We start from the raw sequence: 24,479 nt of genomic DNA on the forward strand, positions 1-24,479 counted from the left end.
CGTGACATTTCAGCCTCCCTCTCAAAGTCAGCAGAATATGATTTTATTGATTGGAGAAGCTGGGCTTGTCGATTTCCTACACAGAAAAAGCATGCATTTTCCTGTCTCTTTCTTAAACAAGTCATAAAATGGATTGTGCATATAAAAGGATAACATAAAACACTGGCCACCTCGAGCTTCGCAGGATTCACTGACTTTATAAATCAGAATGATGAGTTCAGAGATGGCCCTTTCTGGATATAAAATGCTTGACTTCAAAATCAAGAGGGAAACAGCCTAAATGCACCCCCAAAGAAGAGATGGGGCTTTCTAGGAAGCATCAGTCAAGGCAAAGGACAGGAAGGCTAGCCCATGCTGCTCCCCACCCCATGTCACCCATGTCACCCAAAGCCTCAGGGTTTGGGAGCACTTTCACTGCTAGGGAAGCTAGCTGTAGGCCCTGGCAGGGGCTTCCTCCAGCTTCAACACAGCCCTGCACCCTCTGAATCCTGCCATCCCCAGGGGCCACCTATGCTATACTGGGATTCACTTACTATTCAAAAAGAACCCCACCCACCCTGGGTTTGGAGCCTTATGTGGCAACAGCAAATCTGCCCTGCAGTGTGACAAGGAGGCTGTATTTTTTTTTTTTTGATCTTTCATAGTAAGTGTCATGGTTAATGACCCAGGTCCTCTGCTCTGCTCCAGGGAATGTGTGGGGATCCCAGGCGGCTTCTCCTAGGTCTTCCTGCCAAAGGGTGGCTTCATCTGTATCACACTGGCCACAGCGGGTCATATGACTCCAGCCTGAGCTGAAGGGAGGCTGACAGGTGCTTTCTTCAGTCCTTGGGGAAGCAGAAGACGACAAATGGGTCCTCCAGGAGGTGACTCACCTCCCTGAGCAGCATTCTCTGGTACAGAGGTTCCCCCAAAGCTTTGGGGGAGTAGATACATGGCCTGGCAGAGAGCTCACAAGAGCTCACTCTTAATCCCTTCACTCATGAGCAGGGTTGACTGGGTGAGTTTCCAGCAACCACCTCAACACCAGAAAATGCATGTCTATCCAGAGAGTGAAGACCCTGAGGCAGGACAGAAGCCAGCATGTTGAGGGCCAGTGCGAAGTAACCACATCCTCACCTGTTGCTGCTGGCCCCACATTCTTCCAGTTGGAGTTCACAGATATCGGGGAGCATTCCTTCACCCAGGGGAGCTAGGCTTCATCTGAGAGGTCCGTCATAGAGAGCTGCTGAAATACCAAGCTGTTATGCAGGTCAGGGCTTCCTCAGTTCTGAACCAAGCCTGCTCTGTGAGCCGGAGCCACTAGAAGGTACAAGGTAGGGCCTGGTGAGGAACCAGCTGGGCAGCGAACTGAAGAACAGGGTGGGGCGGCCCTGACCTCCTGTGGCACCCAGGCGGGTGTGTCCTCCATCCCTTGGTGGCCCATTTTCAGAGCATCTGGCCATGTCATTTGGTTGCTAATGATAGCAGGAGAGACAGCAGGTAATCGTCCATGTTAACATGTCATTTATTCTATACTCATAATTACTCTGTGCAGCCGGAATGACAGCATGGCCTCTCAAGGCAGATGCACCTTGCAGGAATAAACCAGCCTGAGTCTCAGTCAGGTGAGCTACATTCAAGGGCCCCTGGGACTATTCTCTGGCTACGGGGAGCCAGGTAAGAAACTGGACCTGAGTGAGACACACAAGGTCCCTGCCCTTCAGAGTTTACAGTAGGGCCAGGAAGACATGCTGAGAATTGACAGAGCCTGATGGTCACCTATGAAGTTGGTTGGCATCACCACACTTAAAGGGAAAAATGATAAGGCGGGAAGGATGGTCAGAGCCAGGATCAGAATAGAAGCACTCAGAGACACCATGTGTCTACCCCAGAATCTGTGAGCGGGGGTAACCAGCTTACATGGTGGGAGCTTTGACCAATGTGATTCAGTTACAGTTAGGAGCCATCTGGACCATCCAATGCATCTCTAGGGTCCTGCTAAGAGAAGAGGGTGGTGGTAGATTGAACTAAAGAGCAGACAGAGAGTAGAGTGTGTGCCAGCCTTGAGAAGGGAGGAGGCTGAAGAGGGACAGGATGGTCCTAGGGACAGGAGTGACTCCTGGCCGAGAGTAGGAGCAAACTGCCCGACCCTGAACAGCAGGAGGATGTCTGACGTGACCCACTGGGCTGTAGGGGATGCTATATCATCTGCTACAGGGCTGAGGTCCCTACCTGGGTGCAGTAGAAACACACACACACACACACACACACACACACACACACACACACCAGCCCTGGGAGAGCTGGGGGCTAAGAGAGAAACATGCGCTATGTCCGGATCAAAGGAACCCTTCCTGATACCAGCTCAGACACCTATGTTGGGTTCCTCCTTAAAGACCAACTTGGTCCCAACATAGCCATGCCCTTCTCCAGAGGAAGGGAGAGCAGGTGCACACTGCCAAGAGCACACGAGGGAAGGGGCGCCCATCTGGCCCTTGAGCAGTCTGGTGCCTGGCCACCCTAGGCGCCACCTGCCGCCTGGTGCACTTTTCTCTGTGCTGAGTCCTAGGGCTCAGCACTGTGTGTGAGCAGGGGTTCCTGGGGCCTCTCTGTGCCTCACCCAGATCCGTGAGGGGGTAGTCCCAGCCCGGGCCTCGTAAATTGGGGAGCAGAGGGGAGAATGGGAGCAGTGAGGGAAGGGTTGAGTCGTTGCCCTGATCCTAGCCAAGACACCTCTGCCATCTACAGATGAACAGCAGCCACAAGGCCCCAGCTGCTGTGTGGAGAAGTCCCAGGGAGGACATAGGGACAGTTGCCCTGACACCCAGAGAGCTGAGCACAGTTCCACAGGGCCTTGGAGCTCTGGCGCCCAAAGGGGATCGATAGTGTGATGGTGACCTTGAGTTTGATTTAGTTTTTTTTTTAAACTCCCACTGGAGGCAAGAGGAAAAGAGAGGGAGGGAAGGGGAGGGGGAGGGGCATGGGGGCATCTGCAATCCCCCCGCATGGGGAGCCCAGCAGAGCATCCTGGAGGCAGTCACCTTCCAACTCCTTCCTACCTCATGATCTGGTTTCCCCGTGGATTGGACTACGAGACACCTGGGGGTCGAGGGACAAATATAGACAGTGTGATGGTGCTGAGTCACGCTTCCCCTGTTTGGAAAACAGAGAGCTAATTAAGTTACCATGAGCGCAAGGCCTCCACAGGAGGTGGAGTGGAAAAAACCTTGATGATGCTCCCAGCAGCTCACAGGGACCATGAGTCACTGAGGGACATGGCAGTGCTTTCCTGGGTATCTGGGGACGGCAAGGGCACCCCCTCACACTCAGAGGACCGGGAAGTGGCAGAACCCTGGAAATGGCCGTCTGGCCATCTGTGATCCAGTGCACTAGCCAGCCCGTTCCTGTGCATGGTTCCCAGCACCTCCCCAATGCTCCTGCATGGCATCTGGGAGCTGCCGAGCAGCCTTTTCGGTGAAGGAAATGAGCTCAAGAATGTGCAACCAGCAGGCAGGGAAGGTCAAAGTCAGAGCCCCACCTGAGCAGGTAGCGGCATTTGAATTTGAACACAGAGCTTTGATAGGTAAAAAGTAGCCTTATGACAAATAGGACTGATCAGGAGAAAGCAGAGTTTATTAGCAAAGGAACACATGGGACAGATTCCCTTCCAGGCAGGGAAAATGTCTGCTATGGGTCGTGAGCTGGGGTCTTTTAAAGGGAGAGGTTTCTGGGGGGGTGCAGAAGGCAGGAAGATAGATAGATAGATAGATAGATAGATAGATAGATAGATAGATAGATAGATAGATATAGATTTTTTTTTTTTTAAAGCTGGGCAGGGGAAAGCAGGAGAGCAGGACGTTAAAACCTGTCCTCTTTAGAGATCAAAGGGGAAGCCTGCTGTGTTGGCCAAACAGTGAAGAAAAGTCTACTTCTCTTGACTTCAAAGATCAGGGCGCTTATCAGATCGGTTCCCTTTTCTCAGGAGCATGAGAAGTCCTTGAGACCCTGTTGGTGAGGGGGCGGGGCTATCTGAACTTTAACAAGTTTAACAGTACCTGTTTGGAGGACCAAGCATTACTGGGCAGGCATAAGGCTGGGCCAAGGCCCTCCCAGCCCCTAAGGAGAAGCAGCTGCAGTCCCCTCAGCTTGCATGCCAGGCAGGGTCCTCCTAGCCCCGCTAGAGGCTCAGAGCCAGGTCCTCCCAGGCCCCATCCTAGCACTGATCCTGAGATTCCCACAGTGTAAGTGGAGGGGGCCAGGGTGTCCTGAGAACCTGTGCCTGGTCTCCCCACTGCAGCCAGCCTCCTGCAGAATTTGGTCAGGTCTTTACCCAGAACTCCTTCCACTGCTAATGAGGGTTGTGAGGACACACTGACTTTTAACGTAAGGCTGTGAGGGTCTGAGCTGGACCTAAAGCAGGGAATCCTACCCTCGCCTCCTACTGGGGCTCCCCATGTCTTGACCAGCAATGGGTCTAGCAGGTAGATGGTCCCCTCTCAAAATGATCCCCTGGGCTGTCTCCTCAGGAAACAGAATTCACCATCCCCACTTACCCCCCTCCCCCCACTAGATTAGAAGCTGAGGGAAGTCCTTTGTGCCCTAATGTGATTAGGCTGGCCTGGAACTTTCAAACTCCTATGTGCTGGGTTATGGGCACCTGTCTTGACAGAACACCTGCTCAGCCTTCTGGGAGGATCACTCTTGGATGTATGTGGACTTGGCAGGCAGGAACAGAGCACAGCTTCGAGCCCTTTTTGAGGACAGGTATTCAAGGAGAGGGTTGTCAGGTCACATGGGTGATAGCCCCATCTCCGTCTGCTGGCCTCTGGCTTCCCCCCTTCCCAGCTCGCCCCACCATGCCCAGCCCTGAGGGAACATGCTAAGAGCCTTTCTTCGCTCCAGTCTCCTCTCCAGCCACTCAGCTCATCTGTCCTCAGAGCTCCCTTGCAGGGTTGTATCCACAGAGACAATCCGGGAGAACTTGGTGTGGATGGTCCAGGCCTGGTTCGGCAGCTCAGCCTCCAGGCTGAGTGCTTACAACATCCATTGTGCTGTCCTATGGCCAGGACAGTAGCTGCAGCTCCAGCCATCACATGCCAGTTCCAAGCCGCAGGGTACAGCATAAGACAAAGAAGGGCACCGGTACTGGCCCGGCTGGCTTTTAGGAATGACTCCCAGAGGCTGTCATACCACGATCCCTCTCATCCCAATACCAGTCACCTGATTACTCCGTTCTGTGAGGAAGGCTGGGAAATGGCATCTTTATGCTGCCGGCCAAGAGCCCCACCAGACCCCGGGGGTTCCGTACCTGGGGAAGCTGAGGAGGGGTGGACAGCTGCCTCGGCCTTCGTTCCTGAGGCGCTCCACCCTGGACTGACCACCTCGGCTCCCCTGGATTCGAAGCTGCGGGAAGTCCCTTGCTCACCTCCCTGCCCCCTCAGACTCCAGTAAACGGACCTTGTAGGACATTCCACAACTGTAGCTCACGGCCATGCACACCATGCCTGCCCTGAGAAGCACCAAGGACATGTCCACTTTGTGGCAATTGGTCATGTTGGAACTGAAATGTAGAGGACAGAGGCCAGCATGCAATGTGTGTGTGTGCTGTGTGCGTATTTGTGTGTGCTTGCGTGTGTGTGCTTATGAGCCTGTGTGTCCCTGTGTATGCACATAGTGCATGCATGTGAATATCCATGTCTGTATGTGTCTGTGTATGTACATGTGTGTGAGGTGTGCACATATGTGTATGGCATGTGCATGTGTGTCGGTGTATTTTTATGTGTCCTGGGTAATGTACACATGTATGTCTATGTGTGCATGGTTATTTGTGTATTCATGTGTACATATGTGTGTCTTATACTCATGTGTGTCATGTTTAGTATGCATGTGTGTCTGTGGATACATGGGTGTCCTGTGTGATGTGCATGTGTTTCTATGTGGTATGTGTGTATGTCTGTGTGTTCATGTGTGTCTTATGTGGTGTACACATGAGTCTGTGCATTCATGTGTGTCCTTGTGGTATATATGTGTATGTCTGTGTGTGCATATGTGTCTATGATTTATGTGTATCCTGTGTGGTATGTGTATCTGTGTGTGCCTGTGTATTCATGTGTGTCCTGTGTGGTATGCCATGTACATCTGTGTGTACATGTGTTTCTGTGTGGTATGTGCACATGTGTACATCTGTGTGGGTGCATGTGTGGGTCCATGTGTGCATGTGCACATGGGTGTCCACATAGAGGCCTGTGTGGCTGTGGAGTTGGTCTTCCCCTTTCACACAGCACATATGCTCTTCTGCTTAAACAGACTTGCATGCTGTACTTGAAATACCCTCACTCCCATGGAGTGTTGGGGTCCCTATGTCCCAGACAAAGAAGGTAGCTTTGTGACATCAAGGTATGTCCCTCCCAGTCATCTGGCAGGCAATGTGAAGCTGTGGACGGGGTCCTGTGCACCTGGTACTTGGTGTCTCATTAGGAATGCCTCAAGACCACGCTCTGGTAAAAGCCCTTCCTATGTCATTGAATTCCAGAGGCGGAAAGCACTCCAGGTTTAGGTGGGGCTGACAAGACAGAGCCTAGCCTGGACAGGAGAGAAATGCCCTGGGAGGGCTCCCCATGACGCAGGCTCCTGGTGGGTTACACAGTTCCCTCTTGCCAGGCTGTCCAGAAATTTCATGAGGCTTGAGAGCCAGAGTTGGGAAGAGCGTGAGGGCTCAGCTGCCACCAAGGCTTCGGAGCAGGAGGGACCCACGAGGAGGCTATCACAACTCAGTTATGTCCACAGAGGACACACATGCAGCCTCCCTAGAGGCTGAGTGACAGCCAGTAGCCAGGACCTCCAAGAACTGAAAAAAATCTTCCTACCTGTCACCCAGTGTCCTCTGGCCTCCCAGGTCACTTTTCCAGAAGCAAACCATTGACTGCACTTTGATGTGCAGGATGTCTCTCTATGGAGAGTCCTTTGTGCCCCTTCCTGTTCTCTCCTGCCTGGGGACCCCTATCCACTTGATGCTTGCATCTTCAACATGGATGGGTAGGTAAAGGATGGGTGGGTGGATAGATGAATAAAGGATGGATGAGTAAATGATGGATGGATGATGGATGGAGGATAAAGAATGGATGATGAATGGATGGATGATGGATGGATGGATGATGGATAGATGGATGGGTGGATAGATGGATAGGTGAATGGATGGATGGATGAATGGATGGGTGGGTGGGTGGGTGTATGGATAGATGGATGGGTGGTGGATGGGTGGATGGGGTGGTAAATGGATGAATGGATAAATTATGGATAGGTAGAGATAGATGAATATGGATGGATGGTAGGTGGAGGATGGATGGATGCATGGGTGGCGTTGAGCTCTCTAGAGTCATCCTCTCAATTGGCCTCATGGACCTGTCAGTGCAGACATTTCCCCTTGTCCCTGTCCCTTGAGTCTTCTCTGTGGGGCACACCAACCAACATCCATACCTGCCCCCCTTCTCCCTCCCCTCCTCCCGTTGGCAGTAGATCTGGGTCCCATCTAACAGGATGATCTGACCCACAGCTCTTGAGTTATCACATCTGTAAGACGCTTTCCAGATAAGACCACGTTCCTGCTCAGGGTAGGTGTACTGGGAGTCATCATCCAGGCCCTGCGGTGTTCATTCTGTTCTCATTTTCTGGCCTCTCCAAGCCACAGGAGGTTGGCCCACCCTCCTCTTTCATGAAGCCTCTCCATGTCTCTTCATCTCAGGTCTCAGATGTTCCACTAATGCATAGGCTTTAACTCCATGTTATCCAGTGTGCGATAGAAGTGGACACATCCTCACTAGCCTGGGCCCTAGGTGTACATAGAGACCTTTATGGACTGGGCCAAGCCTCACCATGGCAAGGCCCACACGCCTCACTCACCACATTTCACAACGAAGCAAAAGGTCAGACTTACAGGCAGACTTCTGTGACTGTGACTCCTGCCCCATCCTCTATCACAGAAACTGCAGCTGGCTTTGAACACGGGGATAAATTGGCACCCTGAGGTGACAAGCCATCCTTCCTTGGGCCCCCCTTCCTCTGACCAGTAGCTCATTACAGCCATACACTGCTCAGAAAGTGGCCGAGAGGGAGAGTTCACGGCATCAAGCCAGCGCACGCTTGGATCTGATCGTCATTATTTTACAGAAGTTCAAACCCACAGAGGAAGCAAGCGCGTGACCCACTTCTGCAGGCAACAGGCATGCTGGCAACATCGCCATGGCAACCAGACGCCACTCCATCTCACCCACCCAGGCACATGCTCAGAGAAGAAAAGGCTACAGGCTCCTGGCCCTCTGGACAGAGGAGCCCTGGGTTCATCTGTACAGCACAATGTACCTTTGAGGAGGACAGACAGACAGACAGACAAAGTCAGGCTATATTGACCCCTCTGGCCTCCAGTATCTTGCCAACTGGTCCTCTGACCACCTGGCTGCTGCCTGATGGGCAAGGGAGGGTGGCACAGTGCCTCTGCAGGGACAGTAACCTCACCCCACCCCACCCCCAGCTCTCTGAGCCAGTCCACACAACTTCAGAAGAGCCCAGACAAGAGGAATGAGCCCCAACGAGTGCCTTCTCAGCCAGCGTCTGCCTGTCTTGAAGTCTGAGGTGCAACAGAAGACATGAGCTGGGGACCCCAGCTCACTGGCTCGCTTACACCCACACTTGCACTCATGCCCAGTCTGGAAATGGTGCCATCCGAGTTCAGGGTGGGTCTTCCCACCTCAGTTAACCCAGCTAAGAAAATCCCTCACAGGTGTGCCTACAGGCCAACCCAACCAACACAAGCCCTCATTTAGACTCTCTAGGTGGTGTCAAGTTGACATTTAAAACTAACCACCACAGGTGTGAATTTGTGTCATCACAGGTACAAATCTGTTTCCAGAGCTCTCGGGCCACCAAGACACAGGCAGCTCCCAGTGCAACCTCCTGACACTTTGCCAAATCAAGTCCCAAGGGAATTCTGTCTTCCAGACTTCAGCTCACCAGGCTCCAGCAGCCCTACCAGGCTAGTCTCACCCACCTATCCCCAGCATGCCAACCTTAACTATTGTGGTCGGGAAGAGAGACAAAAAACAGTCCGGCAGCCTTGTGGCTGTCTTGAAGCACACACCTGAACTTTGGGTTTTAATAAAGGAAGAATTGGGAAGGAATTGATTAGGCAGTCCTGGTCACGTGCCGTCTTGGTAGATCACTGTTTGGGCTCTGATTTTGCACAGTAATCTGAGGAAGTCCTTACTGCTTGGAGACAAGCTGGTTCTCCGGTGGCCTTTCCTGCTCTAGGGTATGGCCTCATCCCCATGGATAATCAGTTTCATCTGGGAGGTGGTCTATCCTGCAAGGCTCTGCTGCCTCTGGAATCCAAGGTGACTGCAGGTTTAGGACAATGACTGGAGACCTTTAGGCACTTTTGGGGTCTGGAAAGGACACTGTAAAAGCTGACAGTAAGATGCTTCAGTTACTGTTTGTGCCTTCAGCCTTGAAGGGGGTTCGATGGGTTACAAGAGCTGAGTGAGACAGACACTCCAATGTGACTATGTGTAGAGGTGGGCAGTGGACCCAAAGTAAAGGGGACAGGTACAGAATGAGGGCAGAGAGACTAGGGTTTACCCAGCATTTAGTTCCTTTGCAGGGCCAAGTGAGGGGTCAGTACTTTTTAACAAAAGCAGCTTCTGTATGCCTATTACAGGAGCAGTTTGGATTTAACCAGCAGTTTCCAAGGCATTCAGCCACATGCCACCAAAGTCTGACCATGACAGTTTATCCAAACTCAGATGGACATAATTTTTCACATGACAGTGAGCCCAGCAGTCTGCAGTCAGGGCCCCTGTGGCAATTCCCCAGGCACAAGAGGTCCCACTCCCTTCCACGTCCTAATCTCAGCCTCATGGCCGCAAAATGGCCGCAGCACCTCCAGACACCATCCATACTCTAGACTGGAAGAAGGAAGAGTGAAGGATCAAGTCTGTGACCAGCTGAGTTCCTTCCTCTGATCATGAAGGCAGTCGCTTCCAGGAGCCGTATGGTCCAGGAGATCAAACCTAACCCCGGCCCTAACCCTAACACAACCCTCACCCTAACTCTAACCCTAACCCTAACTCTAACCCTAACCCTAACCCAACCCTAACCCTAACCCTAAACCTAACCCTAACCCTAACCCTAACCCAACCCTAACCCCTAACCCTAACCCTAAACCTAACCTAACCCCGGCCCTAACACTAACCCACCCCTAACCCTAACCTAACCCTGGCCCTAACCCTAACCCTAACCCTAACCCTGGCCCTAACCCTCACCCAACCCTAACCCTAACCCTAACCCTAAGGCTAAAGTTAACCCTAAACTTCACCCTAACCCTAACTCTAACTCTCACCATGACCTAATCCAAATACTAACCCTAACCCTAAACCTATCATTAATCATAAGGTTAATCCTAAATCTAAAGCTAACCATAACCGTAAACCTACCGTAACAATAACCCTAACCCTAACTCTAAACCACGCCCTAACCCCTAACCAGAACCCGAACCCAAACACTAACCCAACCCTAACCCTAACCCTAACCCAACCCTAACCCTAACCCTAACCCTAACCCTAACCCAACCCTAACCCTAACCCTAACCCTAACCCTAACCCAACCCTAACCCTAATCCTACACTGCAGAGGCACCAAGGCAGGACACTCCCTCCTCTTCCCCTCTCTCCCTCACTTGTGTCTTTCCAGTCTATCTTTATTTTTAGAAATATTTTACTTATTATTTTTATGATTATTTTATGTGTATGAGTATATGATCTGCATGTATGTAAGTGCACCCGTGTCATGCTATGCCCAAGTAGGTCAGAAGAGGGTATCGGATCCCCTGCAAATGGAGTTACAGAGACAATTGCTAGACGCCATATGGGTGCTGGGATTTGAACCCAGGTCCTCTGCAAGAGCAGCCAGTGCTCTTAACCACCAAGTCGTCTCTCCAGCCCCCGATATTTTATTTATTATTTTTATTTATATGTATGAGTGTATTGCCTGCATGTGTGTAAGTGCACCAATGTCATGCAATGCCCACAGAGGTCAGAAGAGGGCATCAGATCCCCTGGAACTAGAGTTACAGATGGTTGTTAGCTGCCATGTGGGTGCTGGGAATCAAACCTAGGTCCTCTGCAAGAGCAGTCAGTGCTCTTAACCTGTGAGCCATCTCTCCAGCCCCCTATCTTTCTTTTTTAAGATGTATTTATTTTTAATTTGAGTGTTTGAATGTTTGCCTGCATGTATGTAAGTGCACTAAGTGCATGCAGTGCCCATGGAGGCCAGAAGGGGGCATCAGATCCCCTGGAACTGGAGTTACAGTCAGTTCTTAGTTGCCATGAGGGTGCTCGGAACCAGATCTGGGTCCTCCGCAAGACTAGCCAGTGCTCTTAACTGCGGCACCACCTCTCCAGCCCCCCATTTCTTTCTAGGACTGTGGATGTGATATGATCTGCTGTTTTAAGTTCCTGCCACTTGACTTCCCTGCTCTGTTGGACTGCAACCTGAAATTGTTAAACTGAAACAAAGCTTTTCTCCCCCAAGTTGCTCTTTGTCAGAGCAGCAGAAATGAAACCAGTACAGCAGCTAAAGGTTCCTCACACAGAACCTCGTGCCAGTGACTCCCTGCACTCAGCAACCCTGAGAGTCACCATCGTTACTTCCCCATCACACAGATGGGGATATGGCGACGTCCATCTTAGGTGTGAGGAATGGGCAAGGCAGGATTTGCTCTCTGATGCCCCTGCACTTTCATGTGGCTCTCCTTCAACAAGTCCCGATTCCTAGGTGGTCGCTGGAAAAACGTGAACAATTAAAAAATAAGCAGCAGAGAGAAATCAGTCAGGGCCTAGAAAAGAAAATGTGACTAGGAAAGGGGTTTTCACAGGCATTAGCTTGCCGGGGGTGGAGGGTCGGGAATGCAGCTTGGAGGCCAGCAGGAGAGGCAGAGCAGGTCTCTGGAGGCCAGAGTGCAGCACCTTGGGGCACAGGTGTCCAGTGCCTATGGGGGCAGACAGGCTGCTCTGTCCCGTGGTCCAGAACCAAGTCAAGTGCACACAGGGTGGTTGGTCCTTGGTCCTCCAGTGGAAGCAGCCAGTTGAGGGTGGTCTGATGAAAGGAACTGACAGGAGTGTGGGGAGCAGGGGCCTGGCTGCGTGTCACTGAACCCTTCCCAGCAGCGGTAGGCGGCAGGTGCACAGAGGGTGCGGCATGCGCTGGTTGTCAGAAAAAGTTTTCAGTGCTTCCCTGCTCATTCAACACAGGCGGCCAGCCCTGGAGAAGGTGTCATGAGGTCTCAGTCATCATAGAAGGACTGAACTACTGTGAAGGGCTTGATGGGGGCACTAGTCCCTTTCTGTCCTGCCTTGTGAGGATGCAGAGTTCATTTCCCTGGAGGAAGCGGCGATAAGGCCCTGCTTTACAAGCAGAGTGCATTCCCCGCCAGACACCATGCCTGCTGGTTCTTTGACCTTGAACTTCCAGACTTCAGAGCTAACAGGACAAATCTCTGCTCTTCACAAGCAGCCCAACTTCAGGGTTGATAGCCCAACCAGCTGGGCAGATAGGCTGGGCCAGAGTCCACCTCAGTGGGTAGGTGGCTCCCGGTGGGAAGGCAGGGGTCTGGAGCCAGGTCAAAGTCTGCCGTAGATTCACTGTGACGGCTCCCCTAGCATATCCCCTCCCTGTTCTGGGCCTCGATTTCCCTGTCTAGAGAGTGCTTGCCCAGCGTGCAGAAGTCCTTAGGTACAATCCCCGGCACCACCACCAAAAATAATTAATTAATAAATATGAGAGGTGAAGACCAGACACGAACACACAGTATGTGTCACACACACATGCACACACGCACGCACACATACATGCACACATACGTGTGCACACAGACGTACACAAATGCAGTAGTAGCAGATGGTCACCCAGGGCAGAAACAAAGATCAGCAAGAATTCAGACATCACCAGGATTCATCATTCAAAATGCAGCCCAGGAAAGCAAGCACTTAGAAGCAGTGAGATAACTCACCAACGTCTAGCACTCGGACCTCAGATCTCAGAATGAGGGGAAGAAAAAAATGTATGTGAGGAAAGTTTGGCTGAGGACATCTGTCCATCACGGGAAAACTAAACCCACAGATTTAAAAATCTCACCGAAGCTTTAGATGGATCAACAAAAAAAGGGGGGGCGGGGGACAGCAAAGCGCAGCTCCAGCAAACCGCTAACAGCCAGTGGTGAAAGGTGAAAGTGGCCAGCGACACAGAGGAACAGAAATAAGGACACGGGGCCGAGCTGGAAGAGTGCGGAGGGACAGCTCCACACCACGGCACAGGCGATGGTCCTGCTGGCATCCGAGCTGCCTGCCCCAGGAAGGGTTTTCTGTAAGGACTGGAGCTGTGAGCGCTCTGCAGACTCATAGAACAGAAGAACGATTGTTCCACATGCCGAGGACAATCCCACGGGTGGAAAGAACCGTGCGAAGTGGAAACTGGGATCTCCACTCGGGACGGAAGCCGGGAACGAAGGTCACTGGGCCTTCTTCTTGTGGCTTTGATTTCTCTAACTTACAATGGTCCGTTAGTAGCAAATTTCACAAAGTGTCGTGTGACGTTTACCACATACGGAAAAGAATAATGTGTGAACTCGGGAAAGGAAAGGAAGAATCGTGTGAGGGTCCCGCACCACGCAGAGCTGCACAGACCGCCTCCGTGTCTCCTTCAACTTCATGATTTTCCAGCTTTCGGATGGTACAAAGGCCGGACAAACTCAGCAGAAATTACACCTCCAAGTGTGAATTCTGACCTTTCCTCAGGCCAGCGCTTTGCAGCATGACATTCATTTGCAATCCTGCAGCATTGCCATTGCAGCAGCTCCAGGAAGCCCTGCGGTCAGGGGACCCACGAAGACTTCAGTGCAGGGGCTGGACCTACCAAAATGGGCGGCATGTCCCTGTACTAAATGCGACATAAGCCAACGAGCATCTATGTAATGCTACTTACGACGACTGTGTGGTAAGCTAAAAATGCTTCTTACAACTCAATGACAGGGGCCGGGGAGATGGCTCAGTGGGTAAAGGCATTTGCCACCAAGCCTGGCAACCTGAGTTCAATCCTAAGAATTCATATGATTGAAAGAGAACTGGCTCCCACAAGCTGTCCTCTGACCTCCATATGTGGGCCATGGTACATGTGAAGCATGCATGATCAAGTATACACACATACACTTTAAATAAACTCCATGACAATCAGTTTTTGTCTGTCTTGATTTTTTAATATTTGTATTTATTATTTTTATTTTATGTGTATGAGTGTTATGCTTGCATGTATGTGAGTGCACCCATGTTGTGCAATGCCCGAAGAGATCAGAAGAGGGCATCAGATCCCCTGGAACTAGAATTATGAGAAGTTGTTAGCCACCATATGGGTGCTGGGGATCTAACCCAAGTCCTTTGCAAAACAGCCAGTGCTCTTAACTGCTGAACCATCTCTCCAGCCCCCAGATTTTTTTTAAAGACAGGGTCCCAGTATCCCAGGCCAGTCTTGAACTCGCTTTGTAGCCAAGCAAGCCCTAGTCCTCCTGCCTCTACTTTCTGAGTGCTACCACACCTCACTCCTGCAGTGCTGGGGATGGAACCCAGGGCTCCTTGCATGCCACTGAGCCACATCCCTAGCCCAAACATTTTTTGAAGGGTCTGGGTGTTCGGACTTTACACCCTCTCTCTCAACCTCTGGGCTGACCTCCCTCCCAGGGGGACACAGGGTTCTTTCCAACAGCTGTGAACTCTGAATTCTCCTGGACATTGAGAAGCTTTTGCACAGGTGCTAGAACAGTTGGTAAAGTGAGCAGGAGAGAGCTAAGAGCATCCTGCTGGACCACTGATGATGGAGGACTTGATGGAGAGGTGTGTGTGGCCAGCCTGAGAAACTCTCTGTTCCTTTGCCATGGGTCTGGACCTGTGGCTGGGGTCAGAGGTCAGGTCAAGAGTAGACAGGGCTGGGATAACAGCTACATAAACAAAAGCCCTGAGTTCGGAGTCCCAGCATCCCTGTGAGAGTCAGTGTGATAGTGCATGTCTATAATGCCAGTGCTGGGGTGGGGAGACAGGCGGATTGGTGAAGTTTACTGGCCGGCCAGGCTAGCCAAATCCACGAGCTCAGGTTCAATGAGCGACTCTGTCTCAAAGGGACAAGATGGAGAGTGATGGGGAAGACACTGGATGTCATTTTCTGGCACTTGTATACACACATGCATCACACTAGCATGCACATACCAACAGGAACACATACTTACACACCATGTGGGCGTGGGGAGGTTATGGGTGAAGTAGATGGGCTGGATTAGTGGAGACATGTTTCTCTCTGACTAGGTTCATTGTAAACCTGAGGAGGGATTTAAAGTCAGTGACCAGTTTGTTTGGAGTGGGGAGAGATGTCATTCCAGTTCTCTGGGGTGAAATGACAGGCATGTTTGCTCCTCTGTACTATGAAGACCAATGTCTGTATGCTTCAGGGTGGATGGGACACCCCTGATCTCAGATGCTATCACAATGCACTACCCTGACTTCAGCTGGCTCCTCCTAGGCTGTGGGTACACATGGGGAAAGAAGGGTGTGTTCACAGCACACACTCGGAAACACTGAAGAGGGATCATCACCAGAAGAGGACTGAGAGGCCAGGGTTGCAACAGAGACCAGGAGCTCCGGGAGTTCAAGAACTGAGGGGGTGCTTCCCGCTGGCCCATTCAGAAAGTGTCATGGGGACTTCCGCATCTGTTCTATGTGGGGACCCTCACTTGGAGGGTCTAGGCTAGCATGGCCACGATGGTTCATGGAACACCCACTCCATCAGAGGCTCTGCAGAGAAGGGTGAACAGAAAGTATACACCCCCAAAGCCCGCAGCTATTGGAGTTCTGAGTGATCTGGGCAGGAGGGAGAGAGGCCAGATCCCAAACCCTGCTGGGAACATGGAGGAGATGGATGTTTGTAGTCTGGGTGCAATCCAGGGCGGGGTAGTTTGGAAACTACTATCAGGCCCCACGAAGGAGAACTGGGCAGGATCATTATTCTTCCTCAGTCATAATCAAATGTCCGGGGAAACTGAGAGGCTGGGGCTCCTGCAAGCTGGGTGCAGGTGCCATCTGGAACTCCAGGCTGAGCCCCAAGGCCTGGTGCCTTCCACAGACAGCCCAATTCACACCTCCCCCCATCATTTTCACAGTGGCTTTCTCTGGAGAAGCTGCCTTAACTAGGGGCCACAGTCTGAACTCAGGAAGCCAGGCAGAGTAGACTGGGGAAGCCCTGGAGACCCAGCGGGCTGGGGCGCCGTTCACCGGGGCTCTCCGCGTGTTGGTGGTGCCTGCCTACAAGCCCACGGTTCTCCTGTAAATCACACGTGTGCATTTGTCTGTAACTGGTGCAGTCGTTACTGCCACTAACGCGTCTTCTCTGGAGGGAATGCAGAGTGGCTGTCTATAAATTTAGGAGGAGTAAGCGATGGATCTGCAGACCCAGATGGAGATGTGTGGTGCTCAGCAGGAAATGGATCTGCTGTACCTGCTGCAGGCTGCCCATTTGTCTGGGGTAAGGTGAGCAAGACAGGAACTGACCCTTCTTTTCTCCGCCAGAGTTTCAGACCATCTGATGCTCCTGGCTGGCTCCCCTATTGTGGAGGGCGATAGAGAAGAGAGGTCAGAGGGGCTGGTCAGCAAGGAGCCTGTGATAGGGACCCCAGTTCTAGTTACAGGTGCTTGGTCCCTGTGCAGCTGCACAGCTGGAGTTAAGGACTCAGCAGTCCCCAGGCAGCAGAGACCTTGGGACATGGACTCTGCCTGACAGGTGTTCCTCCCTCTTCACTTCTCCCATTTCCCCTCTGGTTAGGCAGGCTTGGCCAAAGGCACACGAGGCAGGCAGGCAGGCCTCCACATGCCCATCCATCCTTCAGAGAGGGACTTACCTCATGCCAAGGCTAGCCCTGCCCCTTCTGCCTGTCCAGTGAGACCCAAGCACAGACTCACAGTGGGAAGTGGAGCCACCACTGATGACTGGCTGCATGATGCTGGTTGGTCACATGGCAGAATCTGGCAGAAACAGAGGCAGCAGGATCATCCGTCTCTATGGAAACAGAAAGCTGACCCTCGAGGACTCCTGACAGCCCTCCAGGGCCAGCCCTTCATCTTCTTTCCATGGGGACTGACTCTCTGGCCACTCCACTCGGGTGGGTCAACACAGCCTGGGTAGGAGACTTTTGGCATCTCCAAAGCCCACCCAGGAGAGACACTTACAAGCTCATTTCTACAGGATGTATTTGTCCCCCATCCCTACATCCCAGGCCCTGGAGGACCCAGTAGAGAGCAAGGCATGCATGATCCCCGCTCTCTGGGAAGAGTAACCAAACCACTCTGTGATGATGAATAGTGTCACCTTGGCAGGATCTAGAATCACCTGGGAGACGAGTCTTCGGTCATGCTTGTGAAAGACTGTCCAGATTAGGGTGGGGAAGGGGGAAGAAGGGGGCACCATTCCCTGAGCTGGGATCCTGGGCTGTACAAAAAGGATGCAGTGATCTGAGCACCAGGGTTCATCTCCCTCTGCTTCCTGACTGTGGATACAATGTGACCAGCTGCCTCCTGCTCTTGCTACTGGGACTTCCCCATCATGATGCACTGTAGCCTAGACCTGTGAGCCAGTGAACCCTTCCCTCCTCAAGTTGTCCTTGTAGGAGTATTTTATCACATTAATTGGAGAAGTAACATCCCTCCTCATAGAGAGAAGCCAAGGATCACACTGCATCCTGGGAAGAAGTCTAGCCTGTGTGAAGCCATGATGCCTCCCCATGTAGAAGGCATCCGCATCTTCCCAGCCCTACTCTGCTCCCTACCTCAGGGCCTTCGACAGTCTGGTCCTGTTGCACACAGTGTGACCCACCTCATTTACTGGCCAGATTCATTCCCCAGAGGCCACTCTGACCATACAGCTCTAAATAGTCCCTTCTGGATCACAGTCTTTCCTCTTCGGTTCTAGCCAAGCCTGGAATTTGCTGTGTGGCTAACAGTCTGTCTCCCAAAGACAGCGTGAGCAAGGTCTTTATCAGGTCCCTTACTACTGAGCCCAAACCCGTACTACAGCACTGTCCCCTGGGATACAAGGTTGGGCTTGGTGATGAGTGAGCTTGTGAGTGGAAGAATCAGACGTGACAAGAGTGACCAGGGCTGACGTGATCAGAGGTTCTATGATGGTCTGGATTTGAGATGTCTCACGAAACACTCGTGCCTTGAAGCCTTGGTCCCTATCTGGTGGTACCAATCAGGAGACTTTAGAACAAAGGGCCTAGCTGGAGGAAGAACATTCCTGAGACAGGTTGTTGTAAGAATTCCTTGTGGGGAGATGCAAACAGTGTCTACCTCCTTCTCATAAGGTCCTAACAGAAACCAAAGAACAATTCCCCCACAGTTCATCCTGGGAACCCGTGAGTTTATTAGGCTTATTTACAGAGCACGGGTGAACAGTTAGACAGGCACTTGGTTGACCCCAAAGCAACCGCACTGGAAAATCTCACCCAGCGTGGATGAGGGCTTCCCTGTAGCTGCATCGATGGAGCCCCTTCCTCTAATCTTCCTTAGCCTGCATCCTCTAGCTCCTCCAGTGCCCCTGAGGCCTGGCACAGTTAGGGCAGAGTTACATAATACATGCTGGAAAGAGTGACTAGAATCTCAGGTAGGGTTCAATGACCCTCCCTACGTCCTCCTTCTATGAGGGAAGGTCAACAGTCCACAAGCCCAATTGTGGTGGACCCTTGGACGCTGGTCTGATGAAGATGATGGCTGTTTTTTTCACAAGACCACACCCTACAAATGTCCATGAAGGTGTCTTGTCCCTGTCCCCTCTAGTCCCCATCCGTCCTGAGGTCGGCAGCCTCTGGCTTGTGCTCCATGACAGAGCACATGACAGAGCCTAGGACTGGAAACTGAGCCCTCTGCAACTGTGAGTCAAAAAACTTGTATGTTTTTACAGGTGTTTGGGATTTGTCTGTTTGTTGAGACAAGGCCACCCTGTAGCCCCAGCTGGCCTAGAACTTGATCTCAAGACCAGGCTGGTCTGCCTCTGGACTATTGGAATTAAAGGCGTGCACCACCATGCCCTGCTCATAACCTCCCCCCTTTAAATTGCTTTTCTCTGGGATTTGATCACAGCAATGATATAAGTAACTAACGCAGACTCCTTCCCCCAACTGTAGCCAGCACATTGTGACATGGACCCCTCAGGGGACTTCCAAGGCCTCTCGGGTTCCCATTTAAGCCACTCAGGTTAACATTTCAGCTATGATGGGCCTATCCTGATTTCACATAAAGTGGTCGACACTGAACGCATGATGCTGTCAGACAAGTCTCCCTACCCCTCCCAACACACACTTTGTAGGAGCCATCAGCAAAGAAAACCAGCCACACAGAAGAGTCAGGCCCCTGAGTGAGGGTCTTGCTGTCCTGAACCCTCTTTAGCTGGTTAGCTCAGTCCTGAGCCAGGCAAACCAAGGCCCAAGATGGTTCCTAAGTCCTTGTTCCTCAGCACACAGCCTGTGACCTGCAGGTACCGCATTTAACGTGATTCCAGGATGGTGTACGTGCTGGAGTTGGCAAAGTGCTGCTCAGGGTGGTGGGATTTCTTTTCCAGTCACCAGGCTGTCTGACCAGACCATGTCTTCCCTTGCCCTGTGTTGGGCTTCACCCTCTGTGCCTTCCAGCAATGCCTGACCAAGCATTAGTGGAGTCCTTAAAGGGGCCCCTGAACATCCACAAAACTCTAGACAGACCCGCCATGCTGTGGCCTCACCATGTGAGCAAAGGTGTGGCGAGACCCCAAACCCTAGTTCCCCGGCCAACCTGTAGCACATCCCTAAGCCTGTCTCCACTTGCCTATGTGGTAATGCAGAGAGCAGATTCATAGTGTGACAAGCTGAAACCTCTCTAACATGCTAATGAGTGTTTTCATGTGGATGCCAGTGGGGTGTCAGCAATGTCACAATACATCCCAGGCTGGTGGTGATGCTGGGTGAGGGTGAGAGGAGGCTGGCTCAGCAGCTCTGGAACACAGTGCATACAGTGCCTGGGCTAGGCCTGCCGTGTCTTTGCTTCTAGGCTCCAGAGCATCTGCTGGGGGTTGGGGGAACACACACCCCCCATCCTTGATGGCAGCCGAGAAACCCAGCAGGACAGCAGCTTGCACTCTGTCCCCATGCCCTTGTGGTTCTGAGAAATAGCACCTCTGGTCATCTGCCAAGCCTCTCTGGTTGTGAGTGAAGGGTTTACTGGGGTCCACACAGCACAGGGCTCCTCCAGTCCTCCCCCCTCTCACTGCCAGGGCTCAGGGTGAACAGCTGCGTGGAGTGCTGCCCCTCGGGGAGACAATGGCCACTAGCAAGAAAGGTGGGCCCAACGAGCCTGGAACTTGAGCCACGCAGGTTGCACATGGGGGGTGGGGTGCAGGAGACTCACAGGTGGGGGTCAGGGTCACACAGTGACTATCACAGGTCTGAGGGTGCTCACAACCACAAGTCACAGAGGTCCTTCAAGGACATCAGCTCTCAGGAAAGCCCACGGCTGAGTGACCAGTGGTAGGCATCAGCCCCCATGTCCCCTCACCCTTCAGTGAACAAAACCAGGACCCTGGAGGAAGGTAATAATGCAGCGTTCTGGTGTCCTGTGGTGGGTGGTAGCTGAGCCCTTCCATCAGCAGGGGACAGGCAGCAACTGGAGCAGGAGGTGGGGTAAGGCTTTTCAGGCCAAGTCCCATGACAGACACCTCTAGCAGTCACAAGAAGTCCCGGAAAGCCTGTCCCTCCCCAGTACCCACAGTGAGTGGAGATGTTTTTATGGCTCAGGAGAGGTTTTGGCCCCAGGTCACCCAGGCCTGGGAGAGAGAGAAGCTGATTCTTAGAGTCAAGACATGGAGCGACCAATGGTCTCCTTCTACTGTTCTCCATCACAACAAAGCTGCCCAGAGCTTGGGGGACACCACCCAGAAATGCCCAGCATGCCCAGGGTAAGGGACAGGGCTCAGTGTCCCCATCTTACATGCCAGTAGGTACTGTGGACTTACATATAAGCACCAATAGGAAAGAGGGACAGGCTCAGCTCAGCAAGGACTTGCTTTCCTACCCACAGCACTGAGTAAACAATTGGAATTTGGGGGCAAGGGGCAAGGCCACCGTGGACTTGAGTGTCTTTGCTGGTTGTGGTTGACAAGAATGGGGTGAAAATGTTGCACCTGGTTTAGAAACACCGTGTTTTTGTTTGGTACAATGGAGGGAGATAGCCGGTGTCTGACCTTCTAGGGAAGACAGAGCCCTCTGTATGATGTTGGCCCCTAAGTGCCCAAGCAGATGTGAGCCACGCAGGTGCAGACCACGCAGGTGTGGACCATGCAGGTGCAGGTGTGGACCATGTAGGTGTGGGTCATGCAGATGTGAGCCATGTAGATGTGAGCCACACAGGTACAGACCACGCAGGTGTGGACCACGCAGGTGCAGGTGTGGACCATGTAGGTGTGGGCCATGCAGATGTGAGCCACACAGGTGCAAACCACGCAGGTGTGGGCCACATAGGTACAGACCATGCAGGTGTGGACCATGCAGGTATGTGCCACGTGCAGGTTCAGGTGGGAAAGAGGCAGGAGAGGCTGGAACTGATAAGCGTGGTAGGACAGGGAGGGACACTAACACTGTCTCAGTAATAGAGCTGGGTCTAAATCAAAAAATGTAGCAAGGAGAGAAAGAGAGAGGCGGGGGAGGGAGAGAACCAAGAGCTTATTAAGCAGGGGCTACTGGATCTGTTCCCCCTCCCCAATACACAGCTAGGACTGCCAAGCAGGGCAGAGGGGAGAGCCAGCATTCCCCAGCCCTTGACACACTGCTAGGACTGCCAAGCAGGGCAGAGGGCAGAGCCAGCATTCCCCAGCCCTTGACACACAGTTGGTTCCTTAGAGTGAACCTCAGATTGGCTGTGGTAGGGAGAGGTGAACAAGACAAAGCCGAGAGTCACAGAGGAGCCAGCCAGCGACCAGGTGGCCTCCGGTACCACAGAGAGAAGAAGGAACAGACCCTCCCTGAGCTAGTTTAGTTCAGTTGTATGCTTCACACAGACCAAGCCTTCTGACTGTCTCGGGTCCCCTCTGCTGACTCCGTGCGCACCCCAGGCTCTAACCGTGCCACGCCTGCCTAGTCCATCCATCCGTGTGACAAGCGTGAGTCCACAGTTTTGCTCAGGCTTATGGTGGTCAGGCTGGGTACTGTGGCCATGCAGTCAGCCACAATAGAGCTGCACCTGTGCACAGCTGTCTACACCTCAACCCTCATTCCTGCACTGTTCTCCTTTGTGTGGGGGAGCCACAGCAGGTAAAAAGGCTCTCTGGACTTATAAGAAGGGCCACAAGGCTGGCACTGCTGGCCAGGAATGACCCATCCCTGTGACTGCTCAGTGATAGCCACCGGCAGGGATGATTGCTGCGTGGGAGAGGAACGAGTTTCTCAGATGGAGAGATGATAAGTGGCCTGGCCTGACTGAAAACTGCCTGGCTTCATTATCTGCACAGAATGGGTGGGAATTTTCCATGTGGGGAACAGGGTTGGTTCCTAAGGTGGCCTGGCCTGGACCACGGGGTGGAGGAATCGCAGCCACAGCTGTGTGGATCTTAGAAGAAGCAGATGGTATTTGGAAAGAAACTAAATGAACTCCTCCAGTCTGAACCCAGTTCCCCTCCGAGCCCCTTCTGAGGCCCCCGGTGGTACACGGTGCCGGTTGGCCTGTGGAGGCTCCTTCTAGAAAACAGTGCAGAGGAAACTGGAGCCACCTTCCAGCTTGATCCAAGTCTTCTGGCTTTGATTTCCTTGTCAAGCTGAGGAGGCAGGCAGGAGGCAGGCACCCCTCCCTGCGGGGAAGACCCCCTCACACATAGAAAAAAGTGATCACAGACCAAGCTAGACAGAATCTGGGCAGCTGGAAGCCAATGGTCTCAGTAGCAAGACACAGACCCAAAGCAAAACTCTTATTTCCAGGAGAGGCTTCTGGGCCAGATGAAAGAGTAGGCATCTGGCATCCACAGTGCCCAGAGCATCCATCACACCCACACTGTGTGAGAGTCAGATGACTGGTTGGAAGAAGTCTGGGAGGGTCTGGCTCATCAGTGGCCTCGCCGCCCAAGGGTGTTAGCCTTGGAGATCACTGGCATTTGGCAAATGTTCTGTAAAGGAATCTGCCCATGTGAGTTTCTGTTATTGGCACAAATACCCAAGAGCATCAACTTATAAAAAGAAAAGGCTCATTTTGGCTCACAACCTGGAGGTTTCAGTCCATGATCAGTTGGCTTTGTTGATCTGGGGCCTGTTACAAGGTAACACATGGTGGTGAGAGGGTTTGGCAGAGCAAAATGCTTATATCAGAGCCAGGAAGCAGAGTAGAGGAAGAGATGGGGGTCCTAGAGTATCCGTCAGAGAGTCACCCCCAATGACATGAGACCTCTCATGAAGGCCCCCGTAAAGTTTACACCTCGTCCTGATAGAACCACCTTGGGAGTCAAGCCTATAACGTAAGCCTGCAGAGAATGTTCACCCAGAGTTCAGCATCAACTGTCATCCTATCACATGTGGCTCCATACTCGGCCTTACTGGGAAGTAAGGCCGCTCTAAAGAGGGTATGCGAAGGAGGGTCTCTCTGCTGTGGAATGTGTATATATACGTGTACGTGTAGGTATACATGTACACATATGTGTATATGTATGTGTGCTGGATAGCTTTAATGTCAACTTAACACACCTGGGTTGAGGAGTCTCAACTGGGGAATTGCCTCCATTGGTCTGGCCTGTGGCCATGTCTGTGGGCATCTTCTTGATTACTGAGTGATATAAGCACGTGATCAAATATGAACTGGAGCTGGTGGTGGTACCTGAGGCCACTGCGCCCTTTGCTCGAAGTGGAGGCACACCCTGGGGCCCTTGACTTGGAAGATGACCTTGGCCTCTAGTCAGAAAAATGGTGGTGGTCAGAGCACGTGATCAAATATGAACTGGAGCTGGTGGTGGTACCTGAGGCCACTGTGCCCTTTGCTCGAAGTGGAGGCACACCCTGGGGGCCTTGACTTGGAAGATGACCTTGGCCTCTAGTCAGAAAAATGGTGGTGGTCAAGGTCTCAGGGCCTTGTGGTCTCAGCCTAGCTTGAGCTCAGCCTCCAGTCCCAAGTGGGTAGGAAAATAAGCCAGGTTTAGGGTCCCAGGAGACAAGGGCCTGGGCTAAGTGCACCCTCCCAGCTTGTAATGCTGGGTTAATCCTACAGGACAGAACGGGAACCCCCACACCTTCCCCTCACCTCTTGCTGAGTATGTTTGTACCACCAAGCTGAGCATCTGAGGTGTGTCTGTCACAAAGTGTGGCTACACAAGGTGGTCACAGCTCTTGCTTCCCTCTAAGTGGGTGTGGTGTGCACAGCA

Source organism: Nannospalax galili, unplaced genomic scaffold (genome assembly GCF_000622305.1).
Source record: "Nannospalax galili isolate Female #2095 unplaced genomic scaffold, S.galili_v1.0 scaffold300, whole genome shotgun sequence".
NCBI lineage: Eukaryota > Metazoa > Chordata > Mammalia > Rodentia > Spalacidae > Nannospalax > Nannospalax galili.